The following is a 27,437-nucleotide window of genomic DNA, read 5'->3' as shown; positions in this document are numbered from 1 at the left end:
ACAGTTAGAGTTAAAGGATGAGCCAGAGTTTGGGTTTTGAGCCACAAAGTTTCGGACACCCGCCACAGATGCCCCTGTCCTATTTCACTACACATTCTTTTCTGAGAAACACAGTCAGCGGTTGAGTGTTAGGGACTATGGTTGAAAGCAATGACTTGCTCACCACCGTCCACGCTCCTTTCTCTGCCTGACTCTCACAGCAGTGGGGTCGGTAGGTAGGAAGGCTGTGTCTGTTCCCTCTCAGCAGGGAAATTACTGGAGACCCTGGTGAATGGCACGGACAAGGTGGCCCAAGTGGCTGGAGTTGACCCCAGCCACAGAGAGGCGGCCGTCCTTTGTCATGCAGATGGCGAACTCCTTGGTCATCCTCCACTGGCTGAAGCTTTAGTGCTGGGAAACAAAACATACCATCTGGTCAGTCACAGGCTCCTAGCCGTGAGAGGAGCCGCCCTCCTTGAGGGTGGACACCAGCTGGGTCCCCATGCCCATGATGCAGCCAGCCATGCCTCGGACTTCCTGCCACCATCGGTTTGCAGGTCAGGGCCGGTCAGGATGGTTGAGGCAACCCATGCCCCATTGATTAGATGGCTGGAATATACGGGACGGATCAAGGTCTTTAACTGTAACTCCGCACTTTTGGCTTCAGTGTCTCTGCAGACCACAGTGAAGTCTCCCACATGCCCACCCATGTTCTTGGCACAGGATTGGCGGAGACCAACATGAATGCCCTGGTCGATGAGGTGGCCTACAGCCCACCATCTTTGTTACCATCACCACTGGCAAAGCCTTGGTTGACCATGTCAAAGAATGTGAAGAGATTTTCTCCACCACTGTTGCTATTTCCTTCTGCTGCTCAGGGCGAGGGTCCACTCCCTCAGGACTGTGGGCACAGTCCTGCAGGAGAAGAACACTTTGCTGTGGCATTTAGGAAATGTCCTCCATAGCACCTGTGACATCAAAGCTGCACATCTTGGGGGTCATAGTAACGAGAACCATGCAGCTGCACGCCATGCCAGCATCCCTGAAGATGGGTGTGTGGTTCCTGCAGGACTGTTTGGGCAGGAAGACATCTTAGCTGAACTTAAAAAATCTTTGAAGAAAATTAGCTCCAATCCTCCAGGCCCCAGTTCCAGAAAGGTCTGTGGGGTGACATAACGGCTACGTTCGACACATGGCGATAGAGTGTCCTCACCCGGGGACAGTTTTTTATATGCCGTAACAAAATTCAACAAGTCCTTCAATGGGCACGTATTCTTTGCCCAAATTTTTTGCAGTAATCTGGGCCTCTGCCTTCCGGATATGAGGAGCACATAAAGCTTTCCATGATCATCCTAACGGGCACCAACTCCCAGATGCCTCTTTTTACTGTTGGTGTCTCTCTTAAAGGCTTCGGAGACACCTGGGTGGGATCTGGGGCCCCATCTCCACACGGGTCTGCCAGGAGCTGGCTCTAGCGGAAGCCACGGTAGCAAAGTCTGGGTGGGAGGTGGCGGCGACCCTGAGCGGGATTCAACTAGGATGTGGCAGGGCCATTGCAGGGGGCCAGGTGGGGGGTGAGGGGAGGAAAGCAGTGGGCATCTACAGGGCAGAGCAGAGGGCCACTAGTGGGATGTCTTTAAGCAGGAGAATGACGTGATCATATCTGATGTTACAAGGTCAATGTGATTGTGGTGTTTCTTTCCCCCAGAAGCTGTGTGTTCTAGCTCTTTCTGAACACCTCAGGGTATCTACCATGTGCTGTGAGATTTGCTGAATAGACACCTGATGATGATGAAGGAGCAGAGAACAGCAGGCCCCAAACCGGCCTTGGGCAGACAACGTTCTGATACCTCCTCTGTGCTCCTAACAGCCTTAAAGTTCCTTAAGCACTTTTCTTTCTTCTTCAGCCAATATTGGTTGAAGGGAATTCCAACTGTAGAAATATCCTTTATCATCTGCACCATGTTAAAATAAACTCACTTCTTTCTGTTTATGTTCTACATAGACATCAAATAGAGTCAGTGATCAGTTTCCTTCCTCTGTTGAACAGTGACTTACTGAGCACCTGCTAGGGTCTAGGCATTGTACTTGGCTTGAGAAGGAGTCCAAATTGCCACCAGCACCAACAAAATCACTTCAATACGAAGGGATGATTATATTTTATCAAAAGTTCATACGTGGGAGTTATGGGGGGGGCACTCTTAAAGTATTTTCCAATAAGAAATAAATTACAAGTGACAGTTAAGTTTTCAAACGAGCCCAGAAAATCTTACGTAATTTCAGGGTGGTAACAAAAGAATTAGCTCAAGTCCCTTCTGTGTGTGTGTGTGTGTGTGCGTGTGTGTGTGTGTGTATCTTGATGGTAAAGAGGTTACACAATGCTTCTTTTTTCTACATATGAATTTCTAGCTAACATTCTGAAATAGATGAGGTTTACTTCTGGTTTCCTTCCATTTCCCATCTACACTCTGTCACAGTGGTTGTGCTCCCTGTAGACCCCCAGGCCTCCCGCCTTCTCCTGCAGCCTGGGCTTGGACAAGTGCCCTGCTCATGGGTAGCTCTACACTCAGGTCCAGCCCATCCCCCAGAGATGTCCTGTCTGTTTCGACAAATGCACTCAGGTCACCTTTAAATCCTGACCCTACGTAAGGAGCCGTATAACTTTGGAAGCATTACTTAACCTCTTCAAGCTCCAGTTTGCTCCACAGTAGTATGGGGGAAAACATGGCCGCCTTTTATGGTTGTATCAATAGGCTGATTTGACTTCAATAAGCAAAAACCCCTGCTTAAACCAGCTTAAACAGTAAGGAGATGTAGCATGTCATAGAAAGGGTGGTAGATCGGAACCCTGGTTGCATTTCTCTGAGATTCTCTCAGTCCACACCCCTCCTTGTGTAAGCTTCAACCTCGGGCAAACAGCAAGATTCCAGGAATGAGATTTAAGTTCATCATAGACTACGGAAAAGAAGTTTCTTTCCATGGCTCTCTCTTAGGAGTGAGGACACATTCCCAGAACCCCTGGCACCCTTCCCCGTCAGATTCTGTTGGCCAAAATGTGGTCATTGCTCCTTCCTGAAGCAGAAATTGTCAAAAGGAATGGCAGGAGCCTCAGACAAACCAGAGCCAGCCTTGTGCTGAGTGTGGGGTGACTCCTCCTGGGGCACATGGCTGGGTAGGTGGGGGGATAACTGAACAGAATTAGGGCTCTCTAGGAAGGGAGAAAGGGGTCACAGATGCTGGGGAGGGTCTGCTTTTGAGTGTGGGAAGCATTCAGCAAGAGCCCTTATCACTGTGCTTGACTTATATGAATAGCTAATGGACATTAACTTGATAAAAGGGCAATGAGGGAAGCTCCTACAGTTCTACAGAAACCAAATAACTAATACATCCAGGCCAACACATCTCAGCTCAGTGGCACTTGCTGTAACAAACCCCAACTCTTCCCCAAGAATATCCATTCTACAACAACAGGCCTAACATCGGACAGGTACCTGGGAGCTGGAGGACTGTGACACCTAGAAAGTTCTCTGGAAAACCCTTCAGTATGTGGAGGGTCAAGAGTCATAAACTGAGAGCTGTTCCATCCCTAGAGAAGGTCATCTCAAAGCAAGATGCCTGGGTTTCCTCCAGAATCTTAAAGACCCAACACTTCAGAAACCAGAAGCCCACTTGGGCCCTTCAAGCTTTCTGTCTCCACCTTCCTTCTGCAAACATCCCCACCATGCTCCACAGATCCCTGCTACACCCAGCAACCACCCCTCCCCCACCCCGCCCAACAACAACTCGCCCTGAACACTGGATCCCGGCAAAGGCTCAAGGCTCGTAACCCATCCACTGTGACAATGGGCACCACCTTCCATCTTGGAAATGCAAGCTTCAGACTTCTCCAGGGCCTTCCACCAGGCCAATCTAGGGAAACCCTACAGAAGAAAGTGTGCTGGTGATGGTGTTAGCTGGGAACTATTTTAGTTCTTCTAAATGCAGTCAGCATGACCTCAAATAGTTGCCTCTTTGGGTCGCGCCTGATACTCTCGCTCGGCAGTTCGCCCCGTTTAGTTTGTTTTCCTAACCCATTTGGCGCCTTACTGTAGTTTCTACTTGTTATTTGGCCCCTGGGATTGCTGACCCGGGTAGAATGTTTGCTTTGGCTCTGACCTTGCATTCCTCTGGGAACGTGACTTTCAGTATTTACCTGTCTGCACACGGCACCTCAACTGCCAGCAACAGATGCCTCATTCTTCAGCCCCATCCCAGCCCCTAGACCGAGGCCGGTCCCCCCTGCCCCAGGAAGGCAATGACAGCAGAGAATTCTGGGCTGGAGACTCATCTCTCCTTCCCTTCTCCCCCGTGAACACTCTGCTCCTTCAGGGCTCTGCCCATGTAGGAGGAAAGCAATCTGGCTGAATCAATTCCATCTCATGTGTTAATTACTGATACCTGCTGTACCCTTACGCTTGTATTTTAAGCATATTTCTGGGTTTTATTTTTAAAATTTTATTACTTATTTTAGGGGGGGCAGAGGAGGGAGAGAGAGAGAGAATCTTTAAGCAGGTTCCATGCCCTGTGCAACCCTCACCTCAGGGCTTGATCTCACAACCCTGAGATCAGGACATGAGCCAAAACCCAGAGTTGGATGCTTCACCAACTGAGGCACCCAGACGCCCCTATTTCTGGATTTTAGAAACAAGCAAAGGTGACAACACAAAGTGAAGTATTCAGTATTGAGGGTACAAGATGTTTCAAGCTGGCAGAAGCCACTCCAACCCGGGAGGTAGGATCTCCTGGGTGTAGCCCCTGCTGCCTCCATTTTTGCATCTCTTACTCTACTTCTGAAATCACGGAGCCCTTAAAGTGTTTTGGTTTTTCAGATGACTTCTATAGTTGTCACAGCGGGTACACAGATACGGGGAAAATACGCTCCTTCTGTGTGCGTGTGCGTTGGCGTATAGCTTGAACGGTCACTTCGATTATTACCTGTGTTTTTCTGTCTCACTTAATAGAAGAGCTCCACAGAATGAAAGACAAGAAGAGGAATAAATTAGACTTATCTTAATAAAGGATTAAGTTGGGTTTTAAAATGCTGAAGAAGTACTTGAATTGTGTCTTGAATTTTAGTACAGTAGCCCCCCTGCCCGAAACCCTCGCCTTGTCTACGGAAGATACATTCTGAGGCCCGCAGTGGATGTCTGCAACCATGACTGGTACCAAGCCCTATATATACTATGTTTTTTCCTATAAACACATGCCTGTAACAAAGTTTAATTTATCAGGTAGGCATAGTAAGAGATTAACAATGGCAAGCAATTAAAAAAAAGAACAATTATATAATATTTAGAATATACGATTATTACAATATACTGTAATAAAATTTCGGTGAATGTGGTCTCTCCCAATATCTTACTATACTGTACTCACCCTTCTTCTTGGGATGATGTGAGATGATACAATGCCTGTGTGATGAACAGAAGTGAGGGGAGTGACGTAGGCACTGTGATGTGGCCTTAAGCTATCTTGACCTTCTCAGGATACATCAGAAGGAGGACTATCTGCTTTCTGACTTTGGTTGACGAACCAGGACTGAAACCATGGAAAGTGGCCTTTGACCCCAATTCCTGGCACTTGGAACTTTCTGGGTGGTGGGAGTGACTCTGGTTCAAATGAGGAGAGCCTGAGTGGTCCTGGACAGTTTCAGGGTGGGGGCTGGTCACCAGAAAGATCACACTGTGATCGGAAGCCTGGAACTTTCATTTCCACTCCCCATTCTCAAGGGAGGGAAGACGGGCCAGAAAACAAGTTAATAACTAATCATACCTACATGATGAAGTCTCCATAAAAATCCCTGAAGTGTTCCAGGAGCACCTGAGTTGGTAAATATATTCACGTGCAGGGAGGGTCACAGGTCGTAACCCCATGGGGACAGAAACTCCTGTGCTTGGGGTCCTTTTAGAACATCCTCTGTCTCTCTTCATTTGTGTCTTTTATCATATTATTTATTATATAACAAACTGGTACATGTAAGTAAGTGTTTCCCTGAGCTCTACAAGACATAATAGTAAATTACTGAACCTGAGGTGGGGGTCACTGGAACCCCCAATTGGTTGTAGCCAAATCAGAAGGAAGGGTGAATGACCTGGGCACCAGCACCGACAATTGGAGTCTGAAGTGTGGTTGTCCTGTGAAGCTGAGCCCTTACCCGTGGGGACCCCACACAGTCTCAGAGCTGAGCTGAATTGTAGGACACCCAGTTGGTGTCAGTGGATTGGTCAAGGTGAGAAAACCCACACACACACCTGGGGTCAGAAGTGGTGTGAGTGTAGAGCAGAGGAAGAGAGTTTTTCCTTTCATTTAGTAACGAATGGTTATCAAGGCCATTACCAGAAGAGGTCTGGTTGTACACATGAACCACATGTCGATCCCTGAGTCAGGGATGCATATAAAATTTTGTGTGATCTTGGAGACTCTAAAAATAGAAAAAATATTTGTAATTAACCATTTACCTGCACTTTTCACCAAACCTCAATAACTGCCAAGTCTGGGTCAGTAGCAGTAATGACTCCAGATGTTGTTAGGAAGCTGACTCACTAGAGGTTTAAATAAACTTACATAACTTCTCTCAGTATATAAGATCTGTGTAACTCTCATCACATAAATGGGTACTTTGGAAGCCAGCAAAGGAAACAGACCTGCTTTGGGGTCTTATTTAGTGTCCAAATGCAAGGACACTGGGGCATGCATGACTAAAGTCAAGAATATTTCCATGAGCCAATGAACCATTTTCCAGGAGCTGCTTAGGAGGACAGAGATTTCTGCCACTCTCAAGTTCATACCGATACCAATACACAAGTTTGTTTCAATTAGATGGGCTTCAAGTTTGAGAATAAGTGCATTCTTGGTGTAGAATGTTTATCTTCCTTCCTAACCTGATACTAATTTTGTTATCTCAAAAAAAAAAGGATGATTTCTGGAACATTTATCTGTTCATGGCAAAGCCAGGAAATAGATGTATTGACATTCAAAATAAGAAACATATTTGTAGCTAAGGGGAAGAAACACAATAGGAAAAATAGTTTCCAGAATTGAATACCTTTCAAATGTACATAGATTCTTCGTTTAATTTGAAACACTGACAATAGTCAAGTGGCATGACACTTTTTATTTTCTGTTTGAGAAGCACAGACTTGAAAGAAGCCAAAAGACTGAAAAATTTAAAACTATTAGGAAACTACCCTCATTTTTCTTAATTAAAGAGTAGGCTATTCTGCTTCAGAAATGGGCCTGAATCAGTGACTGTTTCTTAAGAAATGTAATTTATGGCCACCCTTGATGGGGATAAGAGATTTAAATGAAAAGCCTTAAAGAATTTTTTAAATTTTAATAAAATAAAGACTAATCACTTGGAGTTCATTCATGCTTTGTTTGTAAAGGCTACTGCCAGGTTGGTTTCTATTTAAGATAAAATATATTTGCTTTCCCACTTAATAAACACATGTCTTCTTTGCTTATCCTTGGCAATGTAGTCTGCTCGAGATGACACCAAATTTCCTGATTAACGGTGTCCAAGTTAATAAACTATGTTGGCTTTGCCTGTTTCGGGTCAGAGATACATCGATTGCTGGCTTTTGGGGGGAATGTTTTTTTAACATTCCCAGAAAAAGAACTTTCAGCTGCCTGGCAAAATGATGGCACGTTTCTCCTATGGCCACCAGAGGTCTACTCACCCCTACAAATATTCCAGGCCTTACTGCTGAAATGTGAGCTAAGGGCAAGCAGCATGGGCAAACCCACTAGTAAGAAATACAGACTCACTCTCTGGCCATCCCTTCCCCCACCCCGACTTACTCAATCAGAACCCACATTGTAACAATGCCAGGCCATTTGTGGGGGCAGGAAAAGTTTGAGAAACACTATTCTAGGTTATGGAAAAAAAAAACATTTTCTGTTCTATAAAGGATCAGAATTAGCAGATTTGAAAATTCAGAGGATCTTGCCATAGAGTTCCAAGCGAGATCTCCTGTTACCAGATTAGCTGGGTTTTCATAAAGGCATTACCACTCAGAAACTACTCAAAAAGCAGCGTCTGGGTGGCCCAGTTGGAACAGCATCCTACCAACTTGATTTTGGCTCAGGTAGTGATCTCAGGGTCCTGGGATGGAGCCAGAGGGCTTTATGCCCAGCGGGGAGTCTGCTCGAGGATTCCCTCTCTCTCCCCCTCTGCCCTGCCGCCTGCTCATGCTCTCTTCTTTCTCTAAAATAAATAAATTTAAAAAAAATTTTTTTTGCCCCGAAGTGTTTCTTTTATGCAAACTCTATTCCCGTTAAATGATCATAGTCATGAATGCTTTTTATTTAAGCTCTGATTTATAGATTTTTGGAGGTGAAAGAGCCCCTAAATTTTCTCATTTTATAGAAGAAAACCCTGGGCAGAGGATTTTCAGAATATGGCACTCTAAATGAGATTCCCCTTCTGTCTAGTTCCAAATCCAAAATATGGGCCTCTCAAGAGCCAGGATCTAGCATGGGTGTAAATGAGGCCTCGGACTCTCAGTGGAGACTCCCTTTCCCTGAAACTTCCCTTGCTTAGGAAGTAGTGCGGAGCTGGGTGAGCTCGGAGAAAGAGATTGGGCTCATCAGTCAAGATGTAGACCCCAGGGGTAGGGTGTCCACCGTATCCTACTTGAGCTTGTAAAAATAAAAACATAAAAGTTTGCACAAGTCTTCCCAGTCATGGGTGCTGGGAGAGCCCAGGGTGACCTGAGAGCAGGGCTGCTTCCTAGGTGCCTCGGGGAGGAATGTCTGCCTCTGTACTAGGCTCATGGGAATGAGACCCTTTTAGAGCAGCTCTAAAATAAATAGGCTTGAACTCCAATTGGCCAATGGAGTTAAAAAAAAAAAAAATCAAGGACCTAAAGATGACCAGAAGCCAAAGAGGACAGAGTCAACAACCACATTTCACACCCAATGCAAGAGCCTTGCTGGATCAGACAAATGGGTTCCTTAAAAAAAATAAAAATAAAAATAAAAAATTAAAAGAATTCCTTAGGGACAAAACTATGGAATAACAAATGAAAACCTTACCAATTCAGTGCATGAATGGGTTGATGGTGACTGCTGATGAGATTTGTGTTAGTTTGTGTTAGTGACCTAACATCCAGAAATCACACCATAAAACATGCCACGAGCTGGAAATCACAAGGTTACAAGGTGAAAATTTGGGAAACGGATGCAGGATACCATCTGTTTGAATGATAGACATTGTTTTTGTTTTTTTAAGATTGTATTTATTTATTTGACAGAGATCACAAGTAGGCAGAGAGGCAAGGAGAGAGAAGAGGAAGCAGGCTCCCTGCTGAGCAGCGAGCCCAGTGCAGGGCTCGATCCCAGGACCTTGAGATCAGGACCCGAGCTGAAGGCAGAGGCTTTTGAACCCACTGAGCCACCAGGCACCCCTTGAATAATAGACATTGTAAAAGAAGAAAGAACGTATGAGGTAGAAGAAATAATTTTAAATCAGGAGAAAATTTTCCTAAGCCAAAGAAAGACAAGTTTGCAGAGTAAAAAATGTTCAGTTTTCAGTTAGATTGATGAAGCAAACACATGCTTCTAAAACAAGTTCCTAGTCTTTTACTTTTTTAACTGTCGCTGGACTTCTTATTTGCAACACTGGAAGCTAGAGGAGATTGAAAGAACCCCCCAGAATCCTATACTAGGCTTTTGCTATTGTTTACCTGTTAAAGGGAGCAGAAAATACTCAAGGACACGCACTAATTCAGAGAATAAATCACAGAATGCCCCCATCTGAGGCAAATACCTGAGAAAAAGCCCTTTCCAGAGACCAGTGAACCGGAACAGAGACTTCAAGATGAGGAAGGGGAAAGGAGAAAACAGTCAGAGATGAATAATGCATTGGTTTTAGAAATATATCATTAAATATTAATGGATAAGAATATAATGTGTAATGTAAACCTTGCATGTGGACCCCGAAGACAGACAAACACAGAAACAATTGTTAAGTAAAATTCTATGTACAACTATTTTGGCAAAGCCTCAGAATTAAGAGTACAAGAGGAAGTGAAAACATTCCAGGCTTTAAGTAGGGGGCAAGAGATGCCTGTAAGAAAGAGAAAAAGGGAAAGCGAAAGAATTCTAAAGATTTCATTCCATTAGGCTGTGAGCAAAACGTGAGGAAATCAGCAAGAGGAATGAGTAGGGAAAGAGTGGGTCTTGGTGGGAGAAATAGCTTTGAAATAATAGGGCAACAGACGCACTCAGTCGGGGAAAAGCCAAGTCATTATTCGAATGGCACATGATGGTAAGACTTCTAAATTAACAAGATGAAAATGGAATGCATAGCCCTATGATCAGACCAATAAAAGAAAGAAACGAAAACTGGGAACAATGGCGTTAAGTGAAAACTGTAAAGTAACAGAAAAGGAGTAGTATTTCCCTTCTTCTGCATTATTTGGCTTTTTTTTTTCCTGGCACTAGTTTACTTTCTTAAACTGGATGCTCATATATTTCCTTCTTTTTGAAAATGGAAGCATTTAAAGCTCCCCCACCCTTTCCTAAGTATAGCTTTAACTGCAATGGTATGCAGCATTTACCTTACTTTGCAATTCTAGTTTCTAAAAAATTGAGACTTCTTTCGACCTGCTGATTATTTATTATTATTTCCCCAGTTCAGATACTTTGAGGGATGCAGTGCCGAATTACCTTGTTAGTATTGGTGGCTCCTTTAATAGTCCTGTGGTCAGACATTGCCATCTATATGAAGGAGATTTTCTTTTTTTAAGAGAGAGAGAAAGGAGAAGGAGGGGGCAAAAGGAGAGGGAGAACCTTAAGCTGACCCAGCATGGAGCACAGAGCCTGATATGGGGTTCAATCTCACCACCCTGAGATCACGACTTGCGTGGAAACTAAGAGTCAGACGCTTAACCGACTGAGCCATCCAGACACCCCTATATGAAGTCGATTTTAAAAATTATTTGTTGATAGTAGCTTTATGGCTCCAAACATGATTTTTAAATATAATGACCTTCTAATCAAGCTTACTTTTTCTTGCCTGCTTGATCTGCCCATTGCTAAAGAGGTAGTACCGGGATTTCCCGCTATCATGGCATGTAAATTTAATATGTAAATTTCTTCTTGTAATTCTTCCAAATTTTGCTTTAGATACTTTGAGGCTAATTTTATTTAACCTAGACAAATTTAGAATTGCTATAATTCCCTGGTAGAGTTGAAATTTTTATCAATATGTAGTGATCTTCTTTATTGTCATTCATGTTTTTTGCTTTAAAGTTTCTTTCATTTAAGATTAAAATGGCCACCCTACTTTCATCTTTGTAGAATTTGCCTCATATTACCTTCCCCCGTTTTTTTTTTTTTTATTCAACCTTACTGTGCTTTGAAGTGTTGTTTCTTGTAAACAGAATGTAGCTGTATTTCTTTCTTAAGAAAAAAAAAATATGTATTTGAGACAGAGCGTGTGCAAGCAGGGGGAGGGGCAGAGAGAGAGAGATAATCTCAAGCAGACTCCCTGCTAAGCATAAGGCTTGACAAAGCTCAATCTCATGACCCCAAAATCATGACCTGAGCTGAAATCAACAGCTAGACGTTTAGCCGACTGAGCCACCCAGGCAGTTCTGTAGCTGCATTTCTAAAAAAAATCTGGTCTATCTTCATCCTCGGACTGGAGATATTAGTCTACTTATAATTAATGCACTTATTATTTCATACTTTCTAATTGTTCTCCCCCACCCACCCTCCGCCCAATCCTCCTAAGTTTATCTTCCTTTTATGCTTTTCTTAACTTCCTTCGGATTACATTTTTATTCCATACCTTAACATTGTCTTTCTTGTATTTTCTAAGTAATACTTTGCTTCTATTTTTTAGTACTGACCCAGAAAATATAACATGGATATTTCATTTAACAAAATATAAAATTAATCAATACCTTTACTCTCCTCCAAAAGCGTTAAGAGTCTTAATTAGCTTTTTAAAAAAGCTACCTCCCTTCTGGACTTCTTTGCTATTTTTGCACAGAAATTTAGATCTGTCTTAATTTTTGTAGCCTTATACGTTAGGCATTATTATTATTATTACTTTATCGTCAATGTGAATTTCAATTTTCTTCGTTGACTTTTTGCATATCAGACTCTTTCTGGGCTCATTTTCCTTCTCTTACAAGGAATTTGCTTTTGAGAGGGTCTGCTGATTGTGACTTCTCCATTTTTGCTTATCTAAACATGTCTTTTTTTGACCTTTATTATTTTTAAAAAAGATTTTATTTATTAAGAGAGAGAATGCACACAAGCAGAGTGGAGGGGCAGAGGGAGAGGGAGAAGCGGACTCCCCACTGAAACAAGGATCCCAACAAGGGGCTCAAACCCAGGACACTGGGATCATGATCGAACCAAAGGCAGACGCTTAACGGACTGAGTCACCCAGGCGTCCCAACCCTTATTATTAAAAGAGATTTTACTGATATGCAATTCTAATTGAATAATTTTTTCAGTACTTTGAAAATATTATCCAGTGTCTGCCTGACTCTCCTTGTCCTTGCTGTCAATTAAATTGTTATTCTTTTACAGATTTGGTGATCAGACACTCTCCTCTGTCTGTTGCAGACCCAGATTATGCCTGTTTCCCTGGTCTCCTGTTTGGTTAGCATCCCCCCTTCCTTCTCAGAAGTATCCTGGTTTAAATGATAAGGTATGTAGTCAGCCAATTAATGGGCAATCTATCCTTTCCCTCTGGCTACTTTCAAGACAGTCTTTCTTTATCTGTAGTGTTCTGCAATTTTATTATATATGTTAGTGTTGAATTTCTTTTTATTTACTCTGCTTGGGATTGGCTGGGTTTTCAGAACCCCAAGACATGGTTTTTCCATCAGTCCTAGAAAATTCCCAATTACTATCTTTCCAAATTATTCTTTCCTCCCCTCTCTGGTTTCTCCTTTAGGAAGCAGTAGATGTATTTTAACATTGGCCAGTTTTGATCCACTGTCCACATCGTTTAGTCGCTCAGATTTTCCATTTCCATGTTTGTTTCTGCTGTCATCTGGGAAATGTCACCAGCTCTATTTCCCATAATCAACTATGTATCCAGTCATTAAGTTTCCAATTTCCAGGTTTTCATCTTGACGTATTCATTTGGTTCTTTTTCACGTCCATCTGGTTGATTTTCATAATCTCTTATTACACTGTCATTCTTTCAATTTGCCTTTTTCTCCCTTTAAGCATACTAAACATACTTATTTTATATTCTTTGACAGTTCCAATATCCATCATCTTTGCATATCTGACTCTACAGTTTCCTGTTCCTGCTGAATCCTCCTTGTTAACAGCCTCATCTGTGGGATGGAGGTCTGGCTTTAGAGGGTGAAGGTTCTACCAGCGGTCGGAGAACACTATTCCCTTAAGGGTCCTACCAACTCAGGACCATGTTAAATGTAAACTTATGGTTTTTCAGACCACACAGAGAGTAGAAATTCTGGTCTTAAATACTTGTTAGTATGGTCTTGAGGTTAGAAATTTTCATAAAGAGTTTTTTCCCACCTTCCTCTAGTCACATTGCACCAAAACCAAAATTTAGGCAGTTCTGCTCACTCTCTTCCTCTCCAAAGGAAGTTCTCTGTCCAAATTGAGCATGCCACTCCTGGAGGTACAGTTTTACGGACGGGGTCTCAGATGTGATCCCTTGCAAAGTTCAGGCTCTAGGGTTTGTCTCCCAACACCCATATGTGGTCTGTTAAATTTCAGGCTCTCTGTCACCAGGGCAACAAGATATCCCTAGAGAAAACTCCAGTGCCAGTGCATGCCCCATGGATTCAAGATTTCCTGCCATTTCTGGACACTAGAGAGTTTCCTTACTTCTACCAGCTAAGTCATGTGGTTATCTATCACCTATATATCTTTACATATATGTTTATATAAATATACATCTAGGATTTTTAGATGAGTTATACTTAAAGAGATTTATCTGATTATCTTGTCTGCCTTATTTTTTCCAGAAATAGAACTGGTCTTTTGTAAGCATATGTGTGTGTGTGTGTGTGTGTGTGTGTGTGTGTGTGTGTGTTTGCGTGCGCACGTGCGCACACCCTTGCTGGCTTACTCAAGAAAATCTAACACTTCACAGGACCTTTCCCTACTGCTTGAATGATTGAAATCATTGTCTTAAGTGAATTGCCTCACCCTTATTCCCCTCTTCTATCTGCCCTGATACCCTGAAAGCATTCTAAGATAGATTTTTGCTTTGACTGGATTTTTGTCATGTCCAGTGGCAAGAATTCAGAGGCTGTTCTCCAGTGGAAATATAAAATGAGACTCGCATGCTTCACTGAATTTCTGGGCTATCGAATAATTTAATAATTATACTAACGAATGCCTGCCAAATACAGAAATGAAGGCACAAAAAGAAAAGGTAGGTCTACAACAGGAACCCAAAACATAGACATCCCTACGTCTTAGAGGACGCTGGGATATTGACCATTAATGACTGATTGTGATAGGTGGTAGAGAACTTTGCAATGACACTCCAGGTATTTGAAGTATAGTTTAAGAAAGGAAAAGTATCCTCCATCTAGGCACGCCACTCTCTCGACTAAGAAAACATTTTCAACTCCTATAGATAAACACGCAATGACAAAGCACAATATAATTTCTTTAACACGGTAACTGAGTTACATGTAAGGCTTTCTTCCTTCCTCTTCATTCCCTACTCCATTTCCTTCTTCTCTGTGCTCAGCCTTCTAACTTTCTGTCAGAAGCTACCTCAGAGTCTTCTTTTTATCAAGCTAATTGTGTCACCGCCTTGTTAAAACTCTTTGCGTGCGGCTCTGTCTTAATTTCAAGGCAGTATTTACTCCATTCTTCCCGCTGTCTTGAATCCCATGTTGTAAAGTGATTGTCCTTGGGTGGTTTTGCTTGGAGGAAACTGATCTTCCTCTGAGCGTTACTCGGTGTCACCCCGCGGACTCACTTGTACAGTGTCATTCCATCACGTGACTTCTGTCATTAGTATGCAAATCTGGGAAATGAAGGAAAGAGTTTTCAGGAGTTAAACTACCTCGAATCAAATTAAGAAATTATTGTGGGTAAGGTTTTGGTTTCTTTTCTTTTTTTTTTTTTTTAAGGTTTTGGTTTCTTAACTGATAGATGCGTGGCAGGATAATTCGCTGAAAAGATAAAATGCGTTTCTTCTTCCTGTTTCCCTGTAGTGTTCATAACTCCTGGACGCTGGCCCTCGCTGTAGGGGCTTCTGACAGGGCAGAAAGCGGAAGCTCATGGAGGGCAACATCACCACCGGCCTTTTACAAAAGTTGGAACTCACTGGATTCAATGTATTCTGTGTCCGGGGAGGGGAGAAACTCTTTCTGTTGTTTTCTTTTTTCCTTCCTTCCTACCTTCCTTCCTCTTCTTTCTGTAGTGAGATCATGAGGTACAGATACATCGGAGACCCACACGCTCACTTTGGCAGTCCCACTGGGGGAACCCATGTTGGCAAAACGAGACACCTGTGCTTCATGGGAAAGCAAGAAGCAGCTGCTTGAGTTGAGAGTGTACTCCCGTGTGGGGGTCACGGGCTCAGAGAATTGTGTGCTCGGCAACACTCAGGATGGGCTCAAAACACAGGTGGTCCTTCTCCCTTCTGAGTACCATTCAGGTCTTCCAGGCTCTTGGTGTCTTAGAGAGGAGAGAGGGACACTGGTAACCACAGAAACAGAATTTGCTGCTGCTCCCCTCAGAATGGGAATCCCAAATCGGAATTACTTTAGTTAAGGAAATGGTTCCATTCCTGGCGTCCATGAATTTAGGTTTGCAAATGCATGTCCTCCACAAGTATCTGTCATAGAATAGAGTGGCCCTCTCCTGGTCCCACGGCCACGAGGAAATTTTGAAGTTCTTGGGACAAAGATACCCACCTTGGAGATTCAACCCACCTTTGAGAAAATGTATGTGAAAATCTCTGTAAAGCATAAAGTGCTAAAAGTGATTATAATTTTAAAATAAAATATGTGTCAGCTATTGCTTGAAGGACTTGGAGTAAGAATTCCCTATGAAACAGTACTCAGAAAATTGCTTTAGAGATTTACATAACTGGGTTTCCAAAACGGTATTGTAACCCAAAGCATCATAATAGGTCTTTAAAGCCCTTTCAGGAGGCCCGGTAACAACACACCCCAAATCTCACATTTACCAGTTTCCCTGCACTCTATGAATTTTCTTCATCTGCTTGAGTGTGGTTGAGCCAGTGAAATGGCCATTTTGTTGGACAAAAACTGTAGCCTCTCCATGATTTCATATAGTTTTGCTATATTAGTGAGAAGACTTCTGGTTTCTGGTCAGACATGGGAAGAGCAGGCAACGCATCACTCCTGTCCTTCCAAGAAAAAGGCTGAGCGAAGCAAAGATCAACAACTCTTCTTGGATCCGTCAGAGAACGGAGGTCCTGAGCCAACAGCTGTCCCTCACACTGGAGAGAGACGGGTGGGTGGGTAGCAAGAGTCACAGTTTACTTTGAGAGTTAGAAACTACCCCCCGAGACTGGGCCCCCTACACTTTCATGAATTTGACCTCCAGGAGCTCTGCCAAGTTCTCCTGTGAAGACTGAAGAAAAATCCCGTGTGTGTGTCTGGCAGGGCATTTTGAATGCACCCAGAGCATTTTGTTCTCCTTAACAAAGACTGCCCAAAGGGAAACTACTTTATCCAAGCCTCGACCACCCGCCCCACCCCCTCCAGCTCCCTCTCCCTAACAGACTGAGACCTAATCACAGCATTATAAATGCCTCCCCTGCCCCTACACCACACCACCACCCCAGCGGCGCTCCCGTGTTGCCATAGGGGAATACTGCTAAAGGACTGCAAGCCTCAGACCCTATTTAAGAGTTTTTAGGAATTTTCGAGAGACGACAAGGGGCACAAGAGCCAGGACATTTAAGGGAATTTTAGCCTCAGACATTACAGCTATAGCAGACGGCAAACACAGCCAGATAAACATAAAGCCTTACACAAAGGCCTCTGTACCCCAGCTCCTTTCGTCCCACATAACGGGAGAGGCTCTTGTAGTCAGGAAGGGCTCAAGGATGATCTTAGAGGCGAGGGTGGGGACACACTGTGCACCACTGCCCCATTGTTAGATGCCCGTTACCCACAGGCTACGAGCTCCATTGTACACAGTCCTAAAGACATGTGATCTGTCTCTATGGCTGTCCACCAAGATCTGGGATCACAGATTACCAGTATGGGACAGACTTATCCAGAGCTGGTCCAATCCTCACGTTATAGATGAGAAAACTGAATTCTAGAAAGGTTGAACCACCGCCCGGTATCATATAAACAGTGGGAGAGTTCCATCTTGAGTCTGGCTTTCCTCCCTGAAGACATGTATGTGCAACCAGCAAACTAATGAAACGGGCTGGACCCTTGGGGTGTTCGTTTAAAGCAAAGTTTATTTTTTGTCTCCCACTGCTCCTGTGTATTTGCTCAGTGGTAGAAGTACCTTCCTTACCTCTGAATGAAAAACACATTTACTTTTCACCAGCACGTTCTCAAGTTTAGTCATTTATAGTGTCCAGGCCTCCATAATAAGCAAAATTTCAAATGTGACTCAGTAAAAATCTCATGCTGTCTGATTCTCCCGCACACACACCTAAGCCCGGGCTGCTGAGGTCTGACCCCTCGTGATGGGAAGGGAGGGCTGGGTCCGCGCCACTTCTTCTGCCACAGACATTTCGGACCCTGTCAGGCTGATACAGGGGGAGCAAGAAGCAGCAGTGGGCAGTGTTCAGATGGTTATTCGCTCTAAAACGGTTGAAGTCTGACTCTTCTCCCTCCTGGGAGCATTTCTGAAGACCCTCCCCAGCCATCCGCAAATGCTTCCTGTGAAAGGCCAAGTAGTAAATGTATGAGGCTTTGTGGGTTACACAGTCTGTCATGGCTACTCACTTCTGCCACGGATGAGACACCAAAGAGAGGGTGTGGCTGCGTCCCAGTCAATTTGTTTTTACGAAAGCTGGCAGCAAGCCTGCTGGCGATGGTTTGCCAATCCCGGGGCCCTCGCATCTGGGGCAGCTCCCAGGTAGGCTTCCCTTGGCCTGGGCAAATGAAATTTGTTTTGGGGTTGCTCACTCTCCTCTCAAGCCTATCGAAAGAGGAGAGCACCTCCAGCTTCTCCTCTCCTGAAGGCTAGAGGCCCCCGGAACGGGTTCAAAGGCAAGACTTGATGCCTTCTCTTCAGCAGGGGCTCAGCAGATGAGGTCAATGGGAAACGCTCCTGGATTATTTGCCTACTCAAACAGCTGAGTTGACCAACCCATCAATCTCCTTCACTCCGCCCTCAGAAGACAGCAGGGCATTTTTGGACCTTATGATCCTTGGCCACGAGTCAAGGCCAAATCCACTCTATCTAATGCTAGGACACAAGGTTTCTAAGTGGTCCTTCCCAGCCCCTGTGCTGCTCTAGGTAAGAGGCATGGGCAGAACTTACAACACACTGGCAGCAATCTCAAAATAAGTAATCGCCACAGATCCCTTCAATCTCCGACCACGCAACTCTTTTGGCCCTCGGCACAGGTGAACTGTCTGACACGGTTGAAAATATCCATGGGATTGTTTATCTCACCCGACATGCAGCAACTACGGTCTTCCTGTGTCAGCAAACCAAGGCTGGAAGTGCCCATTTTCACTCCGTGCAAATCAAGCCCCCATCCTTGGCCGGTGCTCAGCGAACGTCAGTTCCTGTGTTACTCTTTCTTCCATCTGAATTCCAGTCCTCCAGCGTGTCCCACATGGGGGTCACCTCTTTCCCTAACACAAATGTTTATTTTTATCCTAACGAGGCTCTAAAAGGCGTGATGAACACACACAACAAATTAATGCATGCGTGTTCACAATCTCCCACTTTCCCCCACTGCCCGGGTTCAATGGTGGGGAGGAGTGGGCAGGACGGGAGAGGACAGATGTGAGGGGGGAGAGGGAAAAGAGACAGTGGAGAATAGCGGTGAGATAACTGGGTGGCGGGAGGAAGGACATGATGGGGGTAGCAGGAAGCCTTTGCAGTGGGGACTGGTGAGCCAGAAAGGGGAAGAACAATTTTTGGAGGCTCAGCGGTGTGCATAATGCACTCCTTGAAACCACTGAACCCCCCCTTTCAAGAAAACCTGTAAGAAATATCTGTATAACGCTTTGCGGTTTCTGGAAGAATCTGCACTGCACCCCACCCCCACCCCATTATTGTCAGGGAGGGCTGGTGTCAGCGGAGGTAGGCTTCAAGGTGGCTCAGTGCTACTTAGGCCGCATTCTGAGCTGTTTGAAAAACACAAGTATGGCCACTAGCTTTAGTCATACCAGGCACCTTAAGGTAGGGGATCTGTGTGGCCCACTTGATCCTAACCGTCCCTGTTACTGTCTCTTGTTCCGGCACAATAACTAATAACACCGTCTTTCACCCTCGAAAGTGTCCTGGTTTGGCTGACATAGGATATGGCCGCTCTTCCTTTAAGGGACCATTTTTAGCCCCATTGCGATACTCCTCACGGCTCAGAGCCCTGAAGATTCAAATATGTTTTCTATTGTGAGAAAATAGGAGTCACCAATCATTTCTATGGACAAGAGCAATTTGTGTTTTTAAAAAGAAACAAAAAAACAATGCTGGCAGAGTCGGTCACACATTGGAGCCCCCCAGTCTGGGGAAATGACGAGTAATTTAATCAGCGCCTGTTGCAACAGAAGGGATTGTGACTCGGCATAAATGTGGCCCAAATGTTGCCGAGGCTCAGCAGCCTGGAGACGCGTCAGTGTCAGTAACACAGGCAACTGATCCTGCCCACACTATCCTGGCTCCCTGCACCAAGACCTCCCTCCTGCCTCCTCGCAACCGCAGTACTTCGGGGACTTTCCCATAACCAGCTTGTCCACAGCATACCCCAGAGGCATCTGTCACGTTCTTCACTTTGTATTTTGCCTCTCGCTGGTCCAGGAGAGCTGCCCACCCAGGCACTTGAAGGAGCCACATTCTTGCTCTAGCTGACTGAGTCACAGATGCCTCTCTCCTTCCCCTTCTACTACCCCCGCTGTCCATCCCGGGGGGGGGGGGGGGCGCTGCAGAGCTGGGCTCCACAGAAAAGCGCAGGGAAGGGCTCTCTGTCGACCGCAGTTGGTCCCCGGCTTCTACAGCAGCAAGTTCTCGCAAGGAGTCCTTCAATTTCTGGCTCTTAATCCTTATCTCCTTTGGAGCTCCAACCAGGCCTAAGGGCTTGGTAGGAAACTGTGTGGTCTTTATTCTCTTCTCTCCTTGTCCCTGGGTCAAAACAAGCTCCCGATCACATCACTCCATGCACATGGAAAGTTGGTGAGGGACATGCAAACTTTGAAAAGTATCCAATACCTCACCCCATCTTATCACATCAGAGCTTTTCTAGTAATTAGAACTACTTGAAAACAGAATGGGTGTCCAGTTAGGTCACGATTTGTCCATAAAACCGGCAATTTTCAAGGACTAACAGGATCTGGGTCATTCTCCAGAGTGTTACAGGAATCCCTTCATTGGGTGAGAACTTCAATGTCAAGGCCACCAGGACACCTGCAATTCTGGGTCTGCTATTCAAAAACTAAGCTATTGACTATCCACAGACACACTCAGAGATGTGAAAATTTTGTTTCGATCATGGCGCATGGATTAGATCACGTGATTTACAAACTGGAAAAAAGAGAAGGGATAAAAAATGTATTTCCTAGGCAAAGCCACCCTTTCACTTGCCCGATTATGCTTCTCCCCTTGCCCTTAATCAATATTTTGGTTTGGGACGAGACATTCTTTTTGGACCCTTTATACTCTTGACTTAACTACTTAGACCTGAATGTCAAACCCTTTTATACCCATACTTTATAGGGCTCAGAGGTTGTCTGCAGTGGTCTGAGTGACAGATGAGCCTGGCCCCCGCTCTTTAGTGTGTGTGGCAAGGTGCCCGGTATGCTGTCACTCGACGCTCCGCCTTCCCTTCAAGGAGATGGGGTTGGGAGGTCTTTTATCACTTCCTTGTTTCCCGTCACATACTGTTCATCAGGGCAGGATAGCTGACAGGATGTATACCGAGTTATGAGTAATAGTCTTTCCCTAGCAGCTCCTAATCTTTTATTTGGTTGCTGTTGCCATACCATTAGCATTTCTTACCAGGGCGAGAGGTCCTCTGAGCGGAAGGCGGGGGGGGGGGGGGGGTCCCTGTGCGAGGAAATGAAGGTGTAGCAAAGGTTACTCCCTGACTTCCATTTGCAGAAAATGCACGACTTTGGAGAATTGAAGCCATGTAAGGCAGTCTAAGTAGTTTTTGAAGGCTTAGTCATACCCTCACATTTAAAAATACAACCTTACGTAAGCTGGGCGTATGTAGACCATATGGGATCTCCAAACCCGTTCGCTCCTCGTGAATGAAGGAGCTGCGTACAACCTGGTGGGGGGGCTCTCTCTCTCCCTCCACCCCGCAACTGGATAGGCACTCAAGCGTTATGAACATGGAAATAATTAATTCTGGAAAATGTAACCATCAATTGCCGTCATTCAAATGTGTTTATGCATACAAATATTTGCATTTGCCTTGCAAAGGTAATACAGTCAGATATTAAAAAAATGTATTTCCTCTCACCTGCAAATAATCTAGGAGAATGACTCCACTCTGCTGGGACACGGTGGCACAAAAGCATTTTCAGCTGAGCCAGGTCTGGCCAACTGGTGTTGTTCTGCCTTCCTGAACCTTCCCCGTTCCCTTCCTCCATTCCCATTCCCATTTCCAAAGCTCTCCTCTGCTTTGTAACTTCACAGTGAGGCTTTTGGAGTTTTTCAGCTCTTTATATGGTTCTAGAATGTCTGGAGAAAAGCTGTTCTAAAGAGAGAGAGAGGGAGAGAAAAGAGAGAGGGAGATTTCTTTTCATTCCTTTTATCTTTATTATTGCCTTTCGCCTTCTCTGTTTCTTTATCCTTGCTATCTCTTTAAAATCACTTAAACAGTCTTAAGTCCAAATACACAAAAAAAGCACATGTTATGATTCACTACTTATACAAAAAATATTTATTTATTGGCCAGCTGGTGGGATTGAGAGCTACTACCCTGCATGTTTTTTTCTCCTCTGGCCTGTAAGTTTCTATCCCCGTTTGGGTTACAGCCCAGGGTAAAGCAAGGAGCACCAGAATCAGTCTTAAAAGACCAAAGTCTGAATTCCTGTCGCACTATTAATTCCCCATTTCCTTTATGCCATGCAGATTTAAGATTTATGCAAATACACACATGTGTAGATACACACACATATTTTTATGTGATTATATAGTCAGTATAAAATTTGTTCTCTTCTTTTGCTTTATTCGTTATAAATCGACAAAGACTTGGGATGCCTGGGTGGCTCAGTCGGTTAAGCATCTGCTTTCAGCTCAAGTCATGATCCCGGAGTCCTCGCATCAAGTCCCGCATCAGGCTCCCTGCTCAGTGGGGAGTCTGCTTCTCCCCCTGCCTGTTGCTCTCTTTCTCTGACAAATAAATAAAATCTTTAAAAAAAAAATTGATAGAGATTTATTTGGCCCCAAGTTTTCCGCAACTAAGAGAGTTGATTTTTTGAGGGCAGAGTAATAGTGTTCTCCATTTTGCTTTCAAATAAGCAACCAACCTTGGGAAATTGAGGTGTATCGTATGTGTAAGCCTGTGCTCCCCGAGCGGGAGGTGTCAGCTACACACTAACTCTCTGTTGTGTAAAGAGATCATCTAAATCCCTTGAGTGGCTGTTCAGCTAAAATTTAGAGGCTCTTAATCTTATATTTGATGCTAAACCAAATAGGCCCTTAGGGAAGAATTAAGAACAAGCCAGACAGTATAAAATTCTTATTTTGTGAAAGTTGAATAGTATTTGTTGCATTAGCTATAACGGGAGTGATCACCCTGAGGGTTAGTTGTACAGACTATCTGCCCTTGAAAATAAAGTGCTCTAGGATCCAGACGGACTAAAGAGATTCAATACTTTCATCTTACTATTTGCCATTCAGAGTTTTGCCCTTTCAGAACCCAGAATGTCACTGAGATTAATAGATAAGGTCATGCCTCCAAGACCACAATGAATCAAAACCAGGGGTGTGCGGAGGGGTGGGGGGTGGGGGGTGGGGGGTGGGTGGGAGGGGAGAGGTGAGCAGCAGATCTTGACCTAAATGCCATGAGCTTTCTTTTTGTACTCTCGAGTCTTGGATTTTGTCCACAGAAACACTACCACTATCCCAAACAACAGAAAACAGAAAAGATTCAACAGTAATTAGCAAAGCTTTAAGGAAACAAAAATGAACACGGATTTCTAAGACACTAATTTTTTTTTTAAACACGAACTCTCCTTTGGGTTGATGTCATCATCACTTAAAATATCTTGTCTTAGAAAAATTTATTATTTGTGAACACGTTTTTCTTTTAAAACACAGATTCTGCCTGAAGTTGAAGTTGAAATGAAAGCAACTCAAATATTTCTCCATAAGACTAGTTGAATTTGTGTTTTTTTAAGGTCACATGTACTTACTGCTCTTGCCACAGATCTTTTTTTTTTTTTTTTTACGATTTTATTTATTTATTTGACAGACAGAGATCACAAGCAGGTGGCGGGGGGTGAGGGGAGCAGGCTCCCCGCTGAGCAGAGGGTCCCAGTACCCTGGGATCATGACCTGACCCAAAGGCAGAGGCTTAACGCACTGAGCCACCCAGGCGCCCTGCCACAGATCTCTTTCCCCAAGGATTCTTTGGGGTTTCTTCCTACATTTACTTGTGAATAAGATTATTCCTCTTGTTTACATTTCTTCTGTGTGGCTACAGCTTTGCTAGACACGTCAGTTGCAACCAAGCCCCATTGTTGCTTCCAGATACTAGAGAAGCTTTTTTGGGTACCAGGGTTCTGGTGGGGACTTGCTGCCCCTTCTGAACACCATGCTGTGTGCCCTGGGGGCTAGGCCACACTCCTGCTGGGCACCGCCAGGCTGCTGTCGGCTCCTCTCTGCCCTCCTGTGGGCGCCATTGTTCTCCCGGTTCTCTTTCCCTCAGACACCCTGGAGCCCACACACAAGGCACTGAGATATTGAAACCTCAGGGTTGAGGGGTTGGTTGGGGGGTTTCTGAGTTGTAGAATGTTCCTTGAACAAGTGGGAAAGAATCCTTCACTTCCTTTTAGCGCTATACACCTATACACTGGCCCAGAAACTACACACCCAAGGGTTTTGTGAAACGGCTCTGTATTTAGCCGCCATTACTCTCATCATCTGTTTGAAATGAGATTCAGGCCTGAATGAGTTCACGGGGCTGCAGCGGGAGACAGATCTGGAAGCTAAGCACAGCCATTCACTCCATCTCTAGTCTTAGAAGAAGGCGGTCTGCCTGCCCTCCCCTCTCTTAGGACCAGTTTTCTGTATGGGTAGGTCTTTTTCTCCCCCAGGACTCATTTTGGCTGTCATGTAAAAAGACTGCCGTGTACTCAGGCCATGTCTGAGTCCCAAACTTGGACTTCAGCAGGCATGACTCTCCATATAATGCGACCCTCTCAGGTGAGAACGGGAAGAACGCGAAGCAAGAATTCTCCCAACCCCCTCAAGGAAACTTACTCTTTGTGAACTTCTGTTACAACACATGCAGGCCACTAATTCCTATCCACTGCATTCTTCCCTACTTCACTACCTTTGCTTCTCTGTGCCTTGGTCTCCCCATCTGTAAAATGGGGATTATAAGAGTACTCAACACATAGGGTTTCCGTGAGGCTTTAATGATTTAATATGTTTCGTGCTTAGAAAAGGTCTTACACTGTGACTGCTATTGAAGTGCTTACTTAATTACTTAAGTATATTAAATTTATTTAATTTACTTAAGGGTTTACTGATCACTTCCCCAGCTTTTTCTGATTCATTTTGTCACATCCTGTATTTCATTAACTTAGTGGTTTTCACAGGTGACCTATGTTGGTTTGCTTTTCCCTTTCCCTTTTTTTATTTTTGTCTCCCTACTTCCTGTGTGAGGATTTTCCTTTAAAACATCCTTCCTGCCTTTGTTTCACTTGTTTGCTAGGATTCCTGAGAGGGCTGCTTTCTCATTCCTATAGCTGCTGATCTCAACTCCGTTTTTTTTTTTTTTTTTTCCTTCCCGCCCCAGGCAAAATGGGAAGGCAGGTCATGCTTGAGAGTCAAAGCAAGGACTAGCAGGACAGGTGCCTGGGAGGCCGGATCTAGGAGGGAGGGACCTATTAATTAATTATCCCAGAGGAGGAGGCAGGAGGAGGCTGAGAGGAAAGTGTGCCACGCTTCCCCAAATTCAGGGACAGAGGGGGGACAGAGGGTCAGCATGTGGAGACACCAGCCCCTCCCCAGCTCACCTTGAGCCCTGAGACTTCAGCAAACCCAGGGCGGCTCAGCTGCGCTCTTCCTCCAAATCAGCATGCTCCTCACAGCCCGGACCCCAGCGCATTTTTCCCTTCTTCCCAGAATGAGGCCCACCTATCTTTGGGGAAATCAGCTCAACCTTTCAGGTCCCGACTCCCTGACTCCCCGACAAAAGGTCTCCCCACCCCACCTCCCTGGGGGCATACTGTTTGTTCTGCTGTCCTTCCCTCTTGCCACAGTCACAAAATTTAAGTGGGGTCCTCGTGATGCCATGGGGGCTTTTCCCTGAATGCCAGCAGGAGTCCCTGGCAGGATGGGACTTTGTATCCCCAGGCCTGCAAAGGGTTTGGCACACCCCCGTGCCCACTCAGTCAGGTGGTGGCGGGACAGGAAGAGGTAGGATGATAGAAGAAACGAGGGGTGATAGGTGAGATTGTCCTTGTGGAAAGGATGCAGGACAGAGTATGGGAAGCCAAATTTCCCGTCCATCTAGGACGGCAGGATAGCTCCGTGTTATAAGAAGCAAATCAGAAGGGTGGGCAGAGACCATTTTAAGGAAGAAGTCAGGGCCCGCCCTCCTGGGAATGAGGCCCTTGGGGTCTCACCCTGAAAACCTGCATCTACCTGGCTGGTGCAGCTGGGGCTCCTCCGTGCCTCAGGGTGGCTGAGGTCAGGTTCAAGGCTCTCCACCCCTTCTGGACTATGCAACCGGCCCCTCCCAGGAGGGGGAGGGACTCTGAGAACGGAGCTGGCCTGTGCTTATAAAGCTGGCTAAGTGGGCATCCAGAGCCCGCAAAGCCAACCGGCCTGCCTACCTGCCCGAGGGCTTCTTTTCCCATCTCGGGCACCGTGTTTCAGGCCTGCGCTGCCCACAGCAGTGGCTTTTAGAGCCCTCGGAACCTGGGGCCCCACGCTCCGTGCTCCAAGCAGCCTACCTGTCCCAGCAACAGGCTCCTGGTCCATCAGTGTCACCCTGGCGGGAGGCCCAAGTCCAGGCGCTGGCTCCATCTCAGTAAGGCCTGAGGCACCTCTGTGGAAATCACTGTGAAAGAACAAAAATTCAACCAAGGAACTGGAGATCGATTTGCTCTATTTAAAAAAACGATTTACCAATAGGCAGCATCCCATCTAGCAAGTAGAGGGGAGCTCTGAGGAGCTGTAGAAAATGGAAGGTTTGTCTAGGAAGGAAGTAGAACAAGGAAGTTATTCGCTAAAGAAAATAACTGACTCTTCCAGGCGAGGTCTCCTTTCCTTAGGGGAAGGGCAGAGGGTCCTCTTAGGAGGATGACCTCATCTTTCCTCGGGGGTTCGAGAGGGCCCGCGGGACATTCACCTCATGGGTGCTGATCAGAAATTTCCCAACTGACCCGTTCAGACTACATTTCTGGGGGAGAGTGAAACTGCAGATCGCTTAGATGTTAAGTCCTCGTTTGGTGATCTGGCCTCGGTGATGCCATTTTGGGCCTGTGGTTTTCTTTCCAACACCTTTTTTTTTTTTTTTAAGTCATGGGCCGTGTCCCACAATTAGGCCACTGTAGTCGGGCCTCCAGCTGCCGGATCTCCTCAGGGAACGTGCTGAGCTCAGCAGGGCCGTTTCTGAGTCCCTGAATTGTTCTGAGGGGCAGTTCCTCCTGCTGAGAAAATGTGACTGCAGGGATAAGAGGGAGAGACCTGTGGACGGGACGGGGGCGAGTGCAGACCTCCCATTCCTCAGCTGGGTGGGTCCATTATTTGCTGACTGCCTACCGTGTGCCGGGAGCCGGGCACCCCCTGACCTTGACCTCCACTGAGCAAGACGCTCCCTTCCTCCCAGAAGTTGCTGCTGGAGACAAGTGGCTTCCTCCTCTCGGCTCCCAAGAAGACCAAACCCATCCAAGCCGCCAACGCACGTTTTGATTGGTCGGAAAGAGAGCGGGCGCAGACGCAATGGGTGAAACGCGGTGGAGTCCCGCCCCCGCGCCCCAGAGCGGAGGAGAGCGACGTGCTCGCTCGCTCCGTGGGGGCAGTGCAGCCCGGCTTTCCTCCTTTCCTTGCTTCTGGGGTGCAGTTTTGCTCACAGCTGGGCAGGGCTGCGTCAT

General features: G+C 45.4%; 1 pseudogene across 1 annotated transcript; it reads right to left on the bottom strand.

The window, feature by feature from the left end:
* Positions 1-252: 252 nt before the first annotated feature.
* On the bottom strand, positions 253-27,437 carry LOC308338222 (aspartate aminotransferase, mitochondrial-like; annotated as a pseudogene). The gene is made up of 4 exons: positions 27,249-27,437; positions 26,649-26,743; positions 26,175-26,401; positions 253-1,475 (listed from the first exon to the last, which is right to left on the bottom strand). The product of its transcript is annotated as an aspartate aminotransferase, mitochondrial-like (transcript).

The sequence above is a fragment of the Martes martes genome, assembly GCF_963455335.1.
Source record: "Martes martes genome assembly, chromosome: 2".
NCBI lineage: Eukaryota > Metazoa > Chordata > Mammalia > Carnivora > Mustelidae > Martes > Martes martes.
The sequence above is the reverse complement of the archived record's forward strand: the minus strand, read 5'-3'. Positions and strand labels throughout refer to the sequence as shown.